Consider the following 20,885-nt stretch of genomic DNA (forward strand, 5'->3'; position numbering starts at 1 on the left):
GCCAAGCACCCAAAGTTCTTCCTCCAAAGCATGTCACTATAGATGCCTTTTCTCCTCTAGATCTGAGCATTTCTCCATCCCATCCTTCCCCTATCCCTAAAGATCCATTTATCCCTCCTAGTCCATCTCATGATCCCCTTCCTAATCAAGATCAAGACATTCCATGTACCACCGATTCCATTCCATCTCACGAGTTAGCATCCATAGATACTCCACTTCATGAAGAACTTCCTTCCATGCCATCCACTAGCTCTCCTCCATGTCAAGATCAAATCAATCCCTCTCATGGTTCCATCCCCTCCACTCCATTCAATGATCCTATTCCATCTCATTATCCATGCATTCCACTCCATAATCCTCTTCTAAGTCAAGATCAAAGCATCCCTTCATTTTCTTTTCATGATCCCACTCCATCTCCAAATCCTATTATCCCTCATAATCCCCCTTGCGATCCTACTCCTCCACATGATCCTATCATACCTATCCAATCCACTCATGTACCCCATCTACCTAGACTCGCATCTTGTGTTGAAAATGATAAGCATGCCCTTGCAGCAATAATATCTCTAGATGTTGGTACACCTTCCACAATTTCTCCATCCAAACCTAAAGCTTCCCATCATTCATCCTCCAAGTCCATTCTAGGTCCTTATCTTCCATCCATTCTAGGTCCTTATATCCCACTGCCAAACCCTTAATCCCTTCCATCCATTTTGGGTCCCTATATACATCCATCTACCATATCCATGTTTTCCCCTTCATCCCCTACTAAATATCAAAAAAGGCACACATCCTTGACTTCCTTCCCACGTTCACCATCCCTAAGCTCTCCCCCCCATTTATCTTCATGCACCCATACCATAGCGAATGGAAGCAATTTTGATGCCAAAGAAAAGCAAATAAAGCCAAAAATCCACAAAAGCACAAGGATCAACATGTCCCCTCTAAAAGACATGTTCAAGAAAAGAAAAATCTGATCCAAAGAAAAATCAAAAGGCCACAAAGGCTGAAAATCAAAAATGCAAAAATTTTGTGGATACCAAAGCTACTTAATGTAGCAATGAATCTGAAAGAAAGATTCAAATTGACATCCAATTTGGCTAATCCAAAGGCTTCCCTCATGCATAAATAATCCACGCTTCCATTTTCCAAATCCATTTTGGGTCCTTATATACCCAAATACACCATTCCAAATCCACCATCTCCTTCATCCATTTTGGGTCCTTATATCCCAAAATTCAAACTTTCTCCTACCTATCCTCCACAATTTCCTCCTTTCCATCACCCTTCAAGGTGTGTGCCAATGAAGATCTTTCCACTTCCTTCACAAGTATCCCAACCTAGCATCCATCAACCATATCTTCCTCCCACCCACTCCACCCCCTTAATCCAAACTTTTCCATAAGCCATTTTCCTCTGTCCCTATCCTATCAACATCTATGAGAAAATAGTAAAAATTCCTTGAAAATAACAAAGAAAAATAAAAGGAAAAATATATCAAGGGATACCATCCACGTATATAGATTCTTGAGTCCTCCCTTCATTCTCCTATCATGTATCCATAGTCTTCCACATCCAGTTATCCTTCCATTCACTTTTCCTCTTCCACTTGCACTCTACACTGGGGGCAAGCTCCATCCATACCAAGCTTCCCTACATCTCTTCCATCCTTCATCTACCGTTCATTATCCCTTTCCATCTTTGATCTTGACTTTCACTTTCCATTCATCCATCCATATGCACTTTCCATATCCCTTGTGCATTATCCATACATTTTCCTACCACACTCCCATCATTCTTCCATATATTTGATCTTGACATACCATCCATCTCTCGCATTCCATAGTCCTTGTCATATTCATTTCATCCATTCTCCATCCATAATCCTACATGCTTCCATTTTTTTTTCATACATCCTTGATCTTGGTTATCCCCTACCTTTCATCCACTTCATATCTCACATTCCATCCATATCCTTCATATCATTATCCTTTTTTTTTACCCTCCCTCCCATATCCCTTATTCATTCCACTTTCATCCCATGCTCGTGATCCATACTAGAGGCACAATACTAAAATTTTCATATATGCTTTGGAAGAAGACATGCCTTCTCTTCCTCCACACTCTAGATTTCATTCTATCCTCCCATTTTCATGCCTCCTTTCCCACCATATCTCCTTCCATTTTCAGGCATCCTTTCCCACCATATTCCTATCCTTGGTATGGGGCATTTGGACTCCTTCAAAACATGATCCTTGGCCCCGCATTTTTTTGCCACCATATCATTTGGCCCCTCATATCCTGTCACAATTCCTATCATACACCACCTCACGTTGCTTCTCCTTCATTTACCCTACCTTGACTCTCCCTTGTCATTGGTCCCAATCCATTCTATTCCACATTCGTTTGATCAATTCATTTCTATCCATTCTATTCCACATTCATTCATATCACATTCAATCCAATTCTTCCGATCACTTCAATCAAATTCATTCATCCTTCAATCAATTTTCAATTCTTCTAATTCTTTCACATCAAATCAATTCTACTCTCATCATTTTTCATCCTATCAACATCATTTTTCCACTCTCATCCACATTCATTCTTCTATCCGCCATAAAATCAAAAAATCAAAAAAAAAAAATCCACCATGCCATCAATACTAATCCAATCAATCTAATCTTGTAATCTTGTACATCAATCCTGATCAATTCATCCATTTGACCCAATCAACTAATCATCCATTAACCATATTCAAACATCATTATCATGGGATGAATCCTTCCCAATCCTTGGATACGCATTACACTTATCATTAGCTTTGCCATCCTTAATCAATCATCATCAATCAATCCATTAATGGGTTTTCAGCTTGACTAGGGGAAAAATGGTGGTTTGCTTTTGGTCTTTTGTGCATGGTTTCTTATTACTTGTATGCATTAGCATTTCTTTCATTTATCATGGTCTTTGCATCCTATTGTCCTAGGAATCATGGTCTTCCATATCATGGTTTCATAAGGCATATGGTTGTATTAGACCCCTTTATCACGTACTTGACACATTGTCATCTTGGTTCCTCATGCCTTGGTGCATAGTGTTAAATACAATATCAAACTTAGGTTGTTCACACCATTGCAGAATAACTCCCTTCCATTTTGAGAGAACATTTGTGTTCTCCTAACCCACATGTACTCTTAAGGGGGCATACCTTTCCACCCTAAACATCCTTCCTCATGCTTCCATGACCAAGGCATCATGCTACTAGTCTTATCCTCCTAGCCACTATATTTTATTCTTCTTTGATATAACATTACTAATGTTATATCAAAGAGGGGCAAAATGTAGACACCAAAATTTGTCCAAAACCCATTCCTAGCCAATTAAATAAATATTCATTATTTATTTAATTCCCCTACCTTAATTAAATAAATTTTACATTTATTTAATTATGTTTTCCTTATGTTTTCCTTACCTTGATTTAAATAAACTAAGATTTATTTAAATCCTAACCAATTTCCACTTGCATCTAACCCCTTTCACTTTAATTAAGTATGTCATCTACTTAATTAATTCCCTCCTAATTCCACTGGGAACTAAATATTGCATTTAATCCTATTTGAGCACATGGCTCCTACATTTAACCCTCACCTAACCTCACTAGCCTACCTAACCCATCTTGCTAAACCTACCTACTTCCTAATCATGCTTTCTTTTCCTAATCATCCTAGCTAATCACCTCTTGATCCTAAGTGTGTTCTCACACATGTGTGAGGAATCCTCACACATGTGTGAGAGATGTTCACACTTTCCTTATCCCTCATATCTTGCATGCCTCTTACAACCTTGTACCCCTTCACATGTTAACCAAGGTGTCTCACACATGTGTGAGAAACCTTGAGCCTCCAACCCTCTTACACATGTCATTGACCCATCACTTTCAAAGGCGTCTCACACATGTGTGAGGAAACATGATCTTCTCACACCTCTTACACCTGTCATTGACATGTCACATCAAAAGTTGCTCACACATGTGTGAGAACCTTTCCCCCTTTGAATGGTCAAAACCCTAATCCATGTGGAGTCTACTTGTCCTCCACCTCATTGACACCTCATCAATCCTGACAGATCTTAGCCCTCCATCTTTCATTCAATCTTAGCCATCCATTGCATCAATTTTCCTATAAATTGAGAGCCCTCTCCTCATTTTCAAAATGAAGCACTATCTACCTTATTGTTATGCTGCTGGACTTGTGAGTAACCACATCCCACAACAATGAAATCATCTACACTTGATGATTTCATGAGGTTTGCATAGTGCTATTTTGATGTTCATGTTATCTTTATTTTACATGTCTTCTTTCATATTTTGAGGTTTTTCATGATAATGTAGGAATGTGAATTAGTTGCTTGATGTTATTTCCTTAGTTACATTTTTATGCAACACACCTTCTTCAGTTCCTTTATGTAGAATTCCTACCTACACTCATATAGTAGTTACATCTCTTTCATCTTTTCCTATGAGTGTTCCACTAGTATCTTTACCTATCTCACAACCTTCTTACCATCGTATTCCTTATACCTATTCCAACCCTTTTCCAATTATGGTTCCAAGTGTTCCTTCCATTGTGCCTTCCATTTTTGCCACGTCCTACACTCTTCCTAATTATATCCTTCCTAATCCTATCCTTCCTAATCTGATTCTTAATATTCATATTCCCAATTCTCCATCTATTATTTCTAGTTCTTCTCACACTTATGATGAGGCTAAAACTATGGTTTATGATTTAGATGTCAAAGAATTCTTTAAATCACCTTCCCCTTCTTATCGGATCCATAATGATATTAAAGGGAAGAGAAAAGAAACTTTCCCTTTGATATTTATTCATTAATTTACCCCTCATTCTTTTATAAAATATATCTTTTCTCCTATTGTCTCTTCACTAGGGGGAAAGAGGTATTTCTTTCAGTTCTCTAAGATCTAATATGTTTTTTTTTGAGCTTAATTGGTTTTCCTTTCTGTACTTTATACCCATGGTTTTTTTTATTATTTTAATAATCATCCATAGTTTTCTTTTATTATTCCATACATATTTTCTAAAAACATTTGTTTTGCAAAGGTATCCCTTATCTTCATCCTGGCGGGAAAGGTTCTTTCTTCTTTCTCTTTGACAAGGGATCTTCTTTCCTTAGCTTAGTGGCATTTTTTTTTATCTTGCAATATTATTTCATTATAATGACTGATGTTTTGAATATGGATTTTTTTTTTAATGAGAGGTTGTTGTCCTAGGTCATCACCTCTTCTTTATTTTTTAAATTATGTTCTTTATAAACTCTTACCCTTTCTTTGATGTTAGAGTTGTTTCCCTCAATCAAAGATTCATATTCCTCTTATTTGCAGGGGGCTTGATGATTGAATCTTTGTTCCTGCTTTGTTTATCTTTGAAAGATGATATTTAACTAAAGCACTCCTATACAGTGGGGTTTTTTTTGATAAGATATCTTTCTCTTTGAGGATCCTTTTTCCATTAGTGACATATCCTTTTCATGATTATCTATGCCCTTGGATGTAGGGGTCAATACCCTTCACTAATAACATAGTGTACATTGTTGTTAACAAGATATCTCCTTACATTGTGAAGTAGGTATCATCTTTTTCTTCCTTATTATGTCTAGTAGACAACCTTGATGAGGAGGGGGCATATATAGGGTCTCCCTTGTACTATAATTTTTTATTTATATGCTAAATCCTCTAAAGGTAATGCACATAATTTGCTAAATCTTGAAGAGACATGCATTTTTCAATTTTCAATATGATAAATCCTCTATATGTAATGCACACAAGTTGCTAAATCTTGAAGATACACACATCTTTCAAAATTTTCAATATGCTAAATTTGTCAAAATTAACACACATAAGTTGCTAAATCCTAAAGGGACACACATTTTATATTCCATGGTGATACAATTAAGTGTATCTATGTGTATTTCAAAATCCCTCAAAAGACATATTATAGTTTCAAAGCACAATTTTTGGGTGAACTATTAAATTTTGCTACCTGTTGGGCTCTTCCTCCTTGGTGATTCACGGTAAGGTGGGAATTTAATTGATGAGGCAATCTCTCTCTCTCTCTCTCCCCCCCCCTCCTTTTTCATGCTAGTAGAATTGAATCATGAAGCTATGTTATTTATAGTGTTGCTCTTGTGTTTATTATATAGTCATTTATGCTTTTATGATAGCTTTCTAAATATGATATTAGTATAGGAAGCATTTCTTAGCAAGGTTTCCTTTAATAGTTGATTTGGGTTTGTTTTTGGGTTTGTTTTAGTACTAACCCCTCTTTTTGTGTCTTTTAGCTTTATTTTTTTATTTTCTTTGTTTTTGTACCCTCGTACATGTATGTTGGGTTAGAATCCTTGCCTTGGTGGCTCATGCTACCAAGTAAGTGTTGTTCTATCTCATTGTGAATCCAGTTGGATCTTTCTTTTTCTCTATCATGAGCATGTTTGATTTCCATACTCCAGCTAAAGTGGGGGCTTTATGTATCATCTTAAAATGGAAGCACTTCCATGTTAAGAAAATTTAGCCCTCCTTAGGGGATGTTTTGGGCCTTCATGAGGCTATCCCATTTTTTCTACCCCCTTCCCATCTTATGTGCCTATTTAGGGCTCTATTTGGGCCTCCCCGGACATTATTTTTCCCTTCTGGCTCATTTTCCATGGGTCCTAAACCCCTAGGTCAAGGTCAACCACAACCTTGACCTAGGTCAAAATTGAACTTGACCTTGACTCAAGTCCCCCTTTTCATCTAAAAGTTTTCCAAATGCAGGGAGGGGTTTAAAATTTATTTTCTTGCTTTTGGATTGACTATTTTGGGTTTCACAATGGTAAAATCTTAAATTGTATTTAACCTAGGTCCATTTCTATGGGTTAAGGCTTAATTGGAATTTAATTCTCCTATGTCATCCTCTCTAGAAGTTTGTGCCCTAGAATAGTACAAAAGGAAGCCTTCCTCTCTCATTTTCACATTCATTTTTTATGATCAAGTAATCCACTTTTCATGATCAAGTAATCAAGTTTTGAGATCAAGTTTTCTCGCAAGAAAATTCAAGAAAGAAAATCAAGTGAGAAAGGAATCACCCATTTAAGCATTCAAGTTCTATATTGAAGATCAAGGATTCAAAATTTCAAGACTTTGAAGGGATTTGGTTCAAGCATTCAAGATTCATCATTCAAACCCTAGATCTATCCATCATGGTGATGTGATCTTCCTTCAAGATCCTTTGTTCATCTTCAAGATCTATTCATTCTTCCCTCAAGGTAGATTTCAACCATACAATCATGGAGGTTTTGATTTAGATTTATGGTTTTGATTTACATTATTGTGTCCAAGATTTCATATCAATAGACTTGTTTGTATTTCAAATATAATTGCATATCTATTGAATATCATAGCTTTGTTGATAGATCTACTTCTACTACTTTCTACCATTCTCTATTTCAATTCCATTATTAACTATGATTCCAAACTAGAGTTTGATGAAGGAAAACCCCTCATCAAGAAAGAAAAACCATTTTTCTTGTAGATACAAATGTCGGGAAAGGAATATCAGTGTAGATATGGATATCCTTTTTACCAAACTTTCAAGATTCGCGAATGAAATTTCTATCAGCGTAGTGCAAGTCAAGATAAAAAATAAAGGGGTAATATTATGACCTAGGGTAAGATCTTACCTTGCATTTGGGTCAAGGTCAACCTAGCTCTATAAAAGAAAAAGATTTATGGGTTTTCTAGATCTTACAGTTTGGTTCAAGATCACAAAATCAACAATTTCTGACACTATTTGACAGGGTGTTTAGCAGGTTCTTTTTTAGAGGTAAGTAATTTCATTTCTTTTTTTTAGTATTAGCATTTCCAAATTTATATTTGATTCCCTTATAATTTAAATTTATCTATAAAATTATTGGTTTAGGTTCTCTTTCATGTGAATTATTCTAAATCCTATTCATCCATATTTTTATATCTTACAGTAACATGGTGTGAGGGTTTCCTACTACTATGTAGCCTATAGAGGCATAGTGCCTCTAGAATAGGGATTACTAGACTACTCTAAGAGAGCCAAGAGATTAGAGGAGGTGGTACATCCATTAGATATGATATAGGCACCACTACCATAGCCTCCTCCTACACATGAGGGAGGTAGTCAATCATAGGTCCATGATTAGGTCTACATTTTTTATGACCTTATGAAAATTCATGTATATTGTTGAGACAAAAATCCATATTTTGGTTCCCATATGGTACTTGATTTATAATTATATATATATGAGATACTGGATTCTATTTATGGCATTGTGTACTTGTCTCTTTCTTTCTCATGTTATGGATGTTTAATGTGTATTTCAACACTTGAATTTATGTTTCCATGTGATGTTGCTATGCATTCTTATGTTTATATATGCTCATGTTTACATTCCTATGCTAATGGATGTATCTCTCTCATGGATATTTTTACCTGTCATGTTTATGATGTGGACTCATGATTTGAAGTTTTAGTATTTGGAAAGATTTACTTTGATGATGAGATTAACATCTTATGATGACATGAATGTAAGCATTAAGTTGATATGACCAATAACAAATGGAAGACATGATTGAGAGGAAGAAAGAGAAAGTGAATGTAGTTAGTTGACTCATCCACAAAATATAAAGAGAACATGCAAGGTGCAAAGCTAAACTAAAATGAACCCCTAAAATGAAAACTAGTATGCAAAGGTGTGATTACAAGGGACACATATTTAGACTATAATATTTCATCATCAAAATGTATTAGGGTCATTGAAAGATCATACAATCATCACTAGTGAAACTATGATGATATGAATATGATCTATATCAAATAGGTATGTGGGAACCAAACCTAAGAATCAAAGATATATCAATCAAGATGACTAATGCAATAAGGTTACCAAAGTTTGATATAACAAGATTACACATGTATCAAGACATAAGCACCAAGATAACCCCCAAGTGTGGTCTTGGAAAAATAAAGAAGGATGATACATTGTAGATCCAAAATGTCAAGTAGGATAAGCATGAATGCTCACAAAACTTCACATAAACAAAGTATATGATATATATTAGATAGGTATGTGGGAACCAAACCTAAGAATCAAAGATATATCAGTCAAGACGACTAATGCAATAAGGTTTCATAAGTTTGATATAGCAAGATTACACCTGTATCAAGACATAAGCATCAAGATAATCCTCGAGTGTGTTCTTGCAAAAATAGGCAAGGATGATACATTGTAGATCCAAAATGTCATGTAGGATAATCATGAATGCTCACAACACTTCACATGAATGCTCTTAGACATGAATGAGGCAATTGGTAGACTATTGGAGCTAGAGATAAGTGCAACAAAAATGCTAAGAGACATCACCTAAGCACCCTAGCTTTTTGTGGCTAGTCCTAGTTTCTTGTCTTACTTCCCTTGCTTTTTCTTGGCTATATATTTTGTTTAGGAAGTTATTTCAGCTAGTTGCTTAGGGTTTCTTTTGTTACTTTAAACATTCTATTTTAGTCCAAACTTTGTAATGTTTGGGTTTTACGGCCATTTTAATTCTTGTTTTCTATAATAAAAATAAAGTATACCCACAAGAAAAAACAAGTAAAAACATGCCACATGCCCTGAGTCTTCTAGTCCATGACATCCTTGAGAGACTATTAGGGAGGGATCACTTAACAAAGGAATCATCATAGATAGTACACAAAGAAAATAAAGTCAATAAAGTCTCAGCAAGTTCTAATTTTGAAGTGCATGTGTAAGTCGCATGACCATTTCTTGAGGACTTGGATCTGGTAGCCAGAAGTATTGTAGCATCCTAGACTATAGCTAAGGTATTTGAAAAGAGTTGAGAAACATTGTTAGACAAGTTGCCAACAAAAAACCTATGCACAAGAGGACCTTGATAAGCTAAATAGTTTGTGCCCCCTAGACCTAGATGCAAGAGTTAGTGTCAAGCTAAGCAAGGCAAAGTGAGAATGAAGAAAATGAGTGTAGAGTAAGAATGATAGACATAGGTACAAGGATCTCAAGTAGTGCATGTTCCCAAGTTTTCACCACTTGGAAAAATTTTCAGGACATTTTATGATTTTTTTGTATTTTGAAAATTTTGATTTTTTTTGTGATACATCATAGTGCCTATGCTCATTTTTTCAGGATATTTTCTATTTTTCTAAAGGATTTTTTCAGCATCATATATGATCTTTTGGATTTTTTTAGTATCATAGAATATGTACAAATAACTTAGTAACAAGGGCCTTGGGCATAGAACTTATTCAAATGGAGAATATTGATAGGCTCTGAGAGTTTTTCTTCTTCAGATATAGAAACATGATAGGCACCGAATCCAAATGCAACAATGAAAATGTAGGGATGCAACCAATTAGGCTTGAATTTACCTTTTTTCTCTCTATTTTGTTGATTCTTTGGGTTCTCTCTAAGAACAAGGTCACCCACTTGGAATTCATGAGGATGGACTTTCTTATTATAATTAGTGAACATCCTCTTCTGACAATCTTGCATGTGGTCAAAAGTGGCCTTTCGATGCTCATTAAGAGATTCAAGCTCATAATTTATCATAGCCCTCTAGTCCTCATCAATGATTAATCCATGTAAAGAGACTCACAAAGAGGAAATCTCAACTTCTAATGGAAGGAAAACCTCATAACCATAGACTATTGCAAACGGCGTAGCCCTAGTGGAAGTGTGTATGGTAGTTCTATAGGCTCCTAATGTCAAATTAATTTGTAGGTGTCAACCCCTTTGTGACTTGTGAACTATCCTATGAAAAATATTTAGTGGTGTTTTATTTGAGGCCTCAACTTGGTCATTCCCTTGAGGATAATATATGGAGTAATAATATTTCTTGATTTAAAAAAAAATTCAAAGTTGCCTTAGGTCCTTATTCTTAAACTATCCTCCATTGTTAGTGACTATGGAAGAAGGAATACCATAGTGACAAATGATGAAATTTAATATGCACATGACAACATGTTTTCCTACAACAACGAAAAGTGGAACAACTTCAACCCATTTAGTGAATTACTCAGTTGCTATGATTATGAACTTGTATCCACTAGATGAACTTAGATGAATCTTACTAACCAATTCAAAGGCCTATTTCTAGAAAGGCCAATGTGTAATAGAAGGGATGATTTCATACCCAAGAGCATGAATCAAGTTGTTATGTAGTTTACACTTCTTATAGGATTTAGCATATTAGATGATATCAACTTGCATGGTTTTCCAATAGTATCCTATCATAAGTAATTTCTAAGCAAGTGCAAGGCCATTAGAATGTGACCTAGAAATGTTTTCATGAACTTTAGGTAACACTTTTTTAGATTTTTCTATTTCTAGACACCTAAGGAGTGTTCCATCAAAGCTCTTTCTATAGATAGCACTAGAGATTAGAGTGTAGTGGGAAGCACTATGGATAAGATGGGATTTTTCATTGTGTATAAGTTTTTCAAGAATAATTTGGTCTCACAAATAGGATAAAATAGTTGAATAGTAGGAGGAATCACAACTGATCATAGTGCAAATTATTCAATCATCAGGAGAGTCATAAGTAGGATGGCATAGTTCTTCCACTAGGAACTTGTAGTGAGATTCATGCTCTTGTACTTACAAGATAGACGCAAAAGTTTCCATAGCATCATCAACTTGTTTTCTGCCCTAGGAATTTTTTGGAAGGTAAAAGATGTGAAGTAGTTCCCTAAGGCATCAACCAATTTCTTGTAAGGTATTATCTTGTCTTCCTTAGTTTGATATTCATTATTCACTTGATTAATGACAAGTTGGGAATCTCCAAAGATGTGACACTATGTTATTATCCATTATAGGGCTAGCTTGATTCCATTAGTCAAAGCTTCATATTCAACTATATTATTTGTGCATGGGAATAATAGCTTGTAATATTTTGGGATGGTGTAGCCACGAGGTGTGACAAAGAGAATTCCAAAACTACCACCATTTTGAGTATATGACCCATCAAGAACATCTTTTGGGTTCTTTCTATAACATACATGATAGATGCATCTAGGAAGTCAATCTACATAGGAGAACTATCTGTGATGGGGAACTCAACCACATAATTAGCAATAAATTATCCTTTGATGGCCTTATATTTGGCTTGTTGAATGTCAAATTTTGAAAGAATTATCATCCATTTTTCTATTCTATCCATGAGTGCAACCTTAAGAGATATTTCAAAGGATCAATTTTGGAAACTAATTACATGGTGTGTGAGAGCATGTAATAATTTTTGCACCTAATGTAGTATATGGCTCTTTCTTTCCCATTCTCATCATGTTTGTCTAACAAAACCCTTAGGGAATTCGCAGTAGTTGAGATGTAGAGAATCAATGGCTTCCCCTAAAAGGGAGGCATGAAGATAGGTGGCTATGATAGATACGCTTTGATTTGAGCCAAGCTCTTCTTGCACTCTTCATTCCATATGCATTTTGACTTTTTGTGTATCTATTTTTTAAAATATTGTGATATATTAGGTAATTGAGAGATGAACCTCCTAATAGACTGAAGGTGTCCTTGTAGACTCCTTAATTGACTAATATTCTTGGGAGGTGACATCTCCATGATAGCTTGCAACTTTTATAGCTCAATCTCTATTCCCTTAGCTAAGATTATGTACCCTAGTAATTTTCTAGATGTGACACCAAAAGCACACATTTTTGGATTAAGCCTAAGTTGAAACTATTCCATGTGGCCTAGTATCAAAACTTAGGTTATAAAAGCGAGTGCTTCATTGTTTAAATTTTTTGAGGGTATCATCAACATAATCTTCCATGTTCATATGCATCATATCATGAAAATTTTTAGTCATAGCTCATTGGTATATAGTACCTAGATTTTTGAGCCTAATGGGCATGACATTCCAACATAAAATACCCCATGCATAGGTGAAAGTTATTTTCTCTTGAAGTTTGTGAGGTATCTTAATCTGATTGTACCCTAAGAATCCATCCATTAGGGAATACATCTCATATCCCATAGTCATGTCTACTATCATATTTATGTTTGGTAATGAGAAATCATCCTTTGGGCATGCCTTGTTTAAATCTCTAAAATTAGTGCAAACATAAATGGACTTGTCATGTTTCAAAACAAGTACTATATTGGATATCCATTCTGCATAGTCAATAGCTTTGATAAACTTGGCATTCAAAAATTTCTTGAGCTCAGCTTTGACTAGCAAGGCAACATGAGAATGCATCTTTCTCAAATTTTGTTTAACAAGTTTAACATTATGAGCTATGGAGAGGTGATGTATAATAAGCTATATATCTAAGCTAGGTATATTAGCGTAGGTCCATACAAAGTTAATATTTTTCTCCTTGAAGAATTGTGTGAATTGTTCTTTTTCCTCTACTAATAAAGACTAAGCTACATGTATGATCTTGGGAGATTATTCAGTATCCAATTTGATTGGCTATGTTGGTTCTATCAAAACTAATGATCTATTATAAAAGTTGACACAAGAAAAAGATGAGAAACTAGGGCCAAAGGCTCACCCAACTATCCAAACCACCCTACAAGAGTTAACACAACAAAAAAAAGCATAGGGAACAACAACCAAAGGAGGAAGAAGAGTGAAATACTTTTATTGATTCATCAAAATATCTTCATACATGCCCAGTTGTAAGGCCTTTTGGGTTATAGCCAATTACAAATACATTCACATTCAAAGATCCAAACAAAAATTTGCACTATCAGTTCTACTCTCGTATCTTCTTCTCAAAAACTTGCCTAACTCTAAGCCTAAACCCTCTATATATACTTGCCAAAATGACTTATAAATTATTCTAGAACATTAAATAAGAGGAAGTTCAACCCAAAAATGGTCTGTACACATCCCAAGAAAATATCTTAACATAAATGTCATGATCAAAATAAATCCTGCAAGCTGGCTCATAGAAATCATGTCCAAATACTGACACTCGACATACACTGGGTAACTCGACACCTGAAGAGTCACTCGACATACACTAGGTAACTCAACACATGAAGGAATTACTATAGTAACTAGGCACATGAAGGACTACTAGGCACATGAAGGACTGCTAGGCACATGAGGGAACTAGACTACTAGGCACGTCAAGGAACTAGACTGCTAGGCACATGAAGGAACTGTTAGGCACATGAAGAACTTGTTAGGCACATGAAGGATTGCTAGGCACATGAAGGAACTACTAGGCACATGAAGGAATGCTAGGCACATGAAGGACTACAAGGCACATGAAGGAACTACTAGGCACATGAAGGAACTTCTAGGCACATGAAAGACTGCTAGGCTCATGAAGGACTGCTAGGCACATGAAGGAACTACTAGGCACATGAAGAATTTCAAGGCACATGAAGGAATTAAAAGGCACATGAAGGACGGTTAGGTACATGAAGGACATCTAGGAACATGAAGGAATTGCTAGGCATATGAAGGACTACTGGGTACATGAAAGACTACTACACACATGAAGGAATTGCAGAATGAACAAAAATGAGTAGGATAATGACACAACCTAGGATGCTCCTACATCAGATAATCAGGGTAGAAAGAAATGATTCTCCTAAATCATTAAGATGTCACAACTTGAGCTGAATCCAAATCAAATTGATAAATCTATGAAGCATCTTCAATAGGTCTATTCGTCCACTTCACCAAATGTTCATAGTAATCTTTTCCTATTGTACTCTTGCCAACTCTCTAATTCAATATCTATTCAACTTCTCTAATTTTCTTCTTAAGATAATCATCTGATACAAAAACTTCATTCTCTTACTCATGATACTTATAAAAATCAGCAATATTGAATATAAGAGATATATCTAGGTCATCAGGTTACTCAACTTCATAAGCATTACCATTGTCAAACTTCTTCAAGATCTCACAAGATCCAAATTTCTTCATCTTTAGCTTACTGTATGTTCCAACTGGGAATCTTTATTTCTTCAAATGAACCATCACCTCATCACCAACTTAAAAATCATGGTGTCTTCTAGACTGATCAGCATTCTCCTTATACTTCTTATTACTTTTTTCCAACCTCAACTTCACTTCCTTATGCAAAGACTTCATAAAATCAGCAAATTCTTCTCCTGCAATGCTCCTCTTTTCCTCACTAGCAATGTCTCTCAAATTTGATATACCTCTAGGATGCATTCCAGTAACAATCTCAAAAGGTGTCTTCCCTGTACTCCTATTCACAAAATTATTATATGTGAATTCAACTTGTGCCAATAACATCTCATAATTACTTGGCTTATTCCCAACTAAACACCTCAACAAATTACCCAAGCTTCTATTCACAACCTTTGTCTGACCATCTATTTGTGGATGGAATGTAGAACTAAACTTCAATTCAGTACCCATCTTCTTCCACAAAGTCTTTCAAAAGTAGCCAACAAACTTACAATCTCTATCATAAATAATACTTCTTCATAATCCATCCAACCTCACAATCTCTTAAAAGAAAAGTTTAGCAACATTCTTAGCATCTAATGTCTTCTTACATGGTATGAAATGAGCCATCTTAGAAAATCTATCCACTACCAAAAATATGGAATCATACCCTTTCACTGTCTTAGGTAATCCAAGAACAAAATCCATACTAATGTTAGTCCAAGGTTTCTCAAGAATAGTAATAGGTGTATACAAATCAGCATTCTGACTCACCCCTTTTGCAACTTGACAAACTCCACAACTCTTTACAAATTTTTGAACATCCTTATACAATTGTGGCCAATAATATTTCTCTTTCAAAAAACTCAATTTCTTATCAATTTCAAAATGTCCAACTAATCCACCACTATACTTTTCCTTAATCAGATTCAACCTCATAGAACTTCTAGGAATACACAACTAAATACTTTTGAACACCATACCTTCTTGAATGAAGTACTCATCATACTTACTTATGTGATCTATTAGATTTGGTGCTCTGTACTCTCTCCATGCTTCATCAACATCATACAACTCTTTCATTTCATCAAAAATAAGAACTTCAACCTTCATTTTAGTCAGCAAGCAACATCTCCTACTCACTACATCAGCAACTCTATTAGTAACTCCACTCTTATGCTTAATGAAAAATTTAAAACTCTGCAAATACTCAACCCTCTTCATATGTCTCTGATTCACTTTATGTTGACTTCCCAATAATTGTAAAGCTTTATGATCAGTATACAACAAAAACTCCTTAGGAATTAAATAATGTCTCCACTTCTTCAATGCTTGAACAATGGAATTAAATTTTTTATCATACATAGGATACTTCCTTTTGGCTTCATTCAACTTTTCACTAAAGAAAGCAATAGGCTTACCTTCTTGACTTAATACAACTCCTATTGCATTATCACTTGCATCACATTCAACTTGAAATACTTTGTTAAAATCAGGTAAAGTTATATAGATAATTTAGTAACCTTTTTTTTAAAAGTATCAAAACTCTTATTAGCTCCATGTGTCCACTTGAATTCCTTTTTATCTCCCCTCATTGCCTCCGTAATAGCATTACAAATAGCACTAAAATTCTTTATAAACTTTCTATAAAAACTAGCCAAACCATGAAATGATCTTACCTCGCCCACATTCTCAGGTGTAGACCATTCCAAAATTTCTTTAACCTTCTTAGGATCCATCTTCAATCCATCAACTAAAATCACAAATCCAAAATACACAATCTCCTCTTGCATAAAAGAACACTTTTTCAGATCAATCAGCAACTTTTTCTCTTTCAACCTTTGTAATACTTGTCTAATACGCTCAAGATGTTCTTCCTTAGTCTTACTAAATATTATAATATCATACAAATAAAAAATCACAAACTTACCCAAATATCTTTTAAGAACTTCATTCATTAGCCTCATGAAAGTACTAGGTGCATTAGTCAAACCAAAAGGCATAACAAACCATTCATACAAACCATCTTTTTTCTTGAAATCAGTCTTCCATTCATTGCCTTCTCTAATTTTGATATGATGATAGCCACTCTTCAAATCAATCTTGATAAAATACTTTGCTCCACTCAAATAATCCATTGTGTCATCCATCCTTGGCATAGGAAACCTATATTTCACTGTGATCTTGTTAATAGCTCTGGAATCAATGCACATTTTTTAGTCTCTATTCTTTTTAGGTGCTAATATAGTAGGTACAACACATGGAATCAATCTTTCTTTGATCAAACCTTTTTGCAAAAACTCATGCACTTGTTTGTTAAGTTCTTCATTCTCTACAGGTGTCAACCTATATGGTGCTTTGTTTGGAAAACTAGCTCCAGGAATCAGATCCATACAATGACTTATACTTCTTACTGGAGGTAAACCATTAAGAATACCATCAGTAATAATATCTTTATACTCATTCAACAATTCTATAATTTCTACTAGTGCTCGGCTATCACTATCTACTATCACTCAGTAATTACTAGCTTCTACTACTTGGTCATTACTAACAACACTCAGTCCTCTAGGAACTATGGAAAAATAGACTAGATTCTTTTTCATTTCCTTTTCAAATTGTTTCCCATTAACCATGCAAATATTTATAGTAGTACACTTAACCACATCTAGACTTTCAATTAAAGGCAATAATTTTTGTTTGTTTCCATTTACCCAAAGAGTATATTGATTCAATCTTCCATCATGTACAACATATCTATCATATTGCCAAGGTCTACCCAACAAAATATGACTCATGAAGGACTGCTAGGCTCATGAAGGATTGCTAGGCATATGAAGCAACTACTGCTAGGCACATGAAGGACTGCTAGGCACATGAAGGAACTACTAGGCACATGAAAGAATGCTAGGCACTTGAAAGACTACTACGCACATCAAGGACTACTAGGCACATGAAGGAATTGTAGAATGAACAAAAATGAGTAGGATAACAAGGCAACCCAGGATGCTCCTACATCAAAAGTATCTTCAAAGACTACCCAGTATCTGATCCTCAGGCACCTTAAAGAGGTTTTCACCTTCAGATATATCTTGATTTTTACTCTTTTTTAGTTCAGATACATCCACAAGGTAGTTTTCACCATCTAAACTCTTATTTTTCATTTTTCTCTTTAATATTTGATTGACGTATTGGAATATATGTTTTGGTCATATTGACTAACAATTTATTGGTGGAAGATACCATGAGTTCAATGGAAATTAGGTAACATGTGATCTCATAATCATTTTGGAATGAGGGTATCACATGTCTTTGATTTTGAATAGACCAATCTTCAAGGTTGTTGATACGAGAGGAATTGTCTTTGGTGACAAGAGAGATTGAGCCTATAGAGAAGGCTCCAAATTAATCCAAACTAAGGTAATCCCTAGAGGAATCAGTGTGGTCCACTAAGGCAAGTTACAAATCCAACTCATCTAACCCTATATGAGACTAATCGAATGTGTTTGATTAAGTAACATAGGCATGTACCATATCCAATCCTAATTCATAAGAGGTTTCAAAAAGAGATTCACACTCATTTCCCTAAGAGTGAGTACTTTGATCATGGGTCACAAGTTGAGTAATGTTTCTTATGATTCTCTTTGTATTTATATTTTCAACATCTGACTCATCAAATTTAGGTTTCCTAGATGTGTATGCTTTAGCAGTGTTGTCATGAAATATCATATCTTCTCCCAAAAGAAGGGAGATAGAAGGGGTGAATCCTCTTCAAATGTCAAAGAATAGTAGTGGGTTGGATATCATCTTTAGATTAACTAGTTGTAGGGACCTCTCTATCACACCCATTGTAATATGGAGCCTAATAAGACTCAGAGGTTTATTTGGTATAGTTTCCTCCAAGATTATTTCTATGGCATTTTGGGGGCAGTGCCCCCAAGATAGGGTCAAAGGGAAATTCCCTAGGTGTGCTCCCTGTTGCAATATAGGGTAGGGTTGAAAGGCATTGTCCCTGCGAGGCTTTTTGAGGGCAATTCCCCAAAAACCAAAAATGACTTGCTATTGTAAAAGAAATTAGCTATTATTTTTCTATTAGATGACTTATTCTAGAACTTATTCTTTCAATGGTAAAAAATTGTGTAAAATGGATTAGGCTTAGGGATTTCTTAATGTATGATGAGATTCTAGCTTCTTGCAACATTATTGAGCTATAAGGGATTGCAGATTGTAATCAATAGATAAAAATAATATTGGACTTATTGTTGGTGGATGTAGCCTAGATATTGGGTGAACCACATTAAATCTTTGTGTCTTCTGTTCTCTTTTATGCAATCTATTATTTTCTAAAATTGGTTTTATTTGCATGTATACTATTATTTATTTCTGTGGTTAATCCTAACAAAACCATGGCAAATTATCTTCAATACTGTACCCTAGTCCTATAGTGTCTTTTCTTTTTCATCCCTTGGTGTGACTTAGGGTTTCTACAAGATAATTCTTGGTGTCATTCAAAGGTACTTGACCAGAATAACACAATTTTTTCATAAATTGGTAGCCTTACCCATATCTTTTAGGAGAAATAGGGGTAGCTAAAATGACTTCATTATTATTCTCTTCCTCTTTATAGATCCAGTCTCTAATGACTTGATCTTCCTTTTCATCTTCTAAATGAATTGAGGATTGTACAAAGGTACCCAAGATGATCATAGAAAAAGCCAAAGACTTCATTTTCTCAAATAGTTTGTCGTAAGAGCATGGAGAAATAGGTAATGTTACAATAGAGTCTAGGATATACTCTCCCATCCTGATACTTATCATTTTTAGCTTCTTTACACATTCTATAAGAGATGGTCTAATGTCACTAGAGGTTCAATTATGTGGCACTAATGACTCTACAATAGTATGCATGTTGATGGACATATAATTATCTCCTAGGATCACTATTTTTGCACCATTGAAAAAAAGATACATTGGTGATATGTTGATGGTACAACATAAATTTGATGGATCTGTGTTTGACCCAAAAAAATATTGTAATAAAGTGATATGTGTAACACTTGGAAGACCATGTAATTTTCCACATGACCCACATGAATAGGAAGCACAATTAGGCCTTTGGAAGACTACTTAAACTCATCATAGGCATTGATAGTTATCTTGCATCTAGGATCAACTGCAAACTTTGACATTTCCAATTGTTTAATTATGTTGAAGGAAATAATATTTAACCCAAAACCATTGTGTATTAGGACTCTTTGGACTCAGGTGTAGTAGATTTGTACTTTGATGTAGAGGGCAAGATTGTGGGGATGACTGAGAGATTTGTAATTTTCTTTAGAAAATATAACATAGTGAGGTGAGGAAATATGGTTTAGGATAGCTTGAAATCATTCAATGTTGATATTAGTAGGAACATTATTTGCACACAAATATTTCTCTAGGATGTCGGTGTCCAAAGGATACAAATATAAAAACTCCAAAATATATATTTGTGCTAGAGTCTTTTGAAATTGACTTCCAACATCATAACTAGATATAGAAGGTGGAGCCACTTGTTTGGAAGATAAGGTATGCTTGGGATCATTACCCACTTTGAGAGAAAATCTATATTTCCCCCTAGTAATAGTGTTCAAGGTCTCACCATGTAAAGAGGAGGAATCCACCACCCTAAGGGACACCCTAGGTCTAGTGCCTTTGAAGTGTTGATAAGGGTTTTGAGTTCTTAAGACCACCTTAGGTTTCATCATCAGTGTCATAACTAGGTTCTTCATTGTAGTTGGGGCCCATCATATACATGCTTTCACTTATGAGTTTAATCATGTTGATCACATTATCTATATTGGTGTCATTTTTGTTGGCTTTGGATGTCTCTCTTTTTCATATTCAAGAAATGGTTGTT

This window comes from Cupressus sempervirens, chromosome 4 (assembly GCF_028749045.1).
Source record: "Cupressus sempervirens isolate cs-2001-9-10 chromosome 4, ASM2874904v1, whole genome shotgun sequence".
NCBI lineage: Eukaryota > Viridiplantae > Streptophyta > Pinopsida > Cupressales > Cupressaceae > Cupressus > Cupressus sempervirens.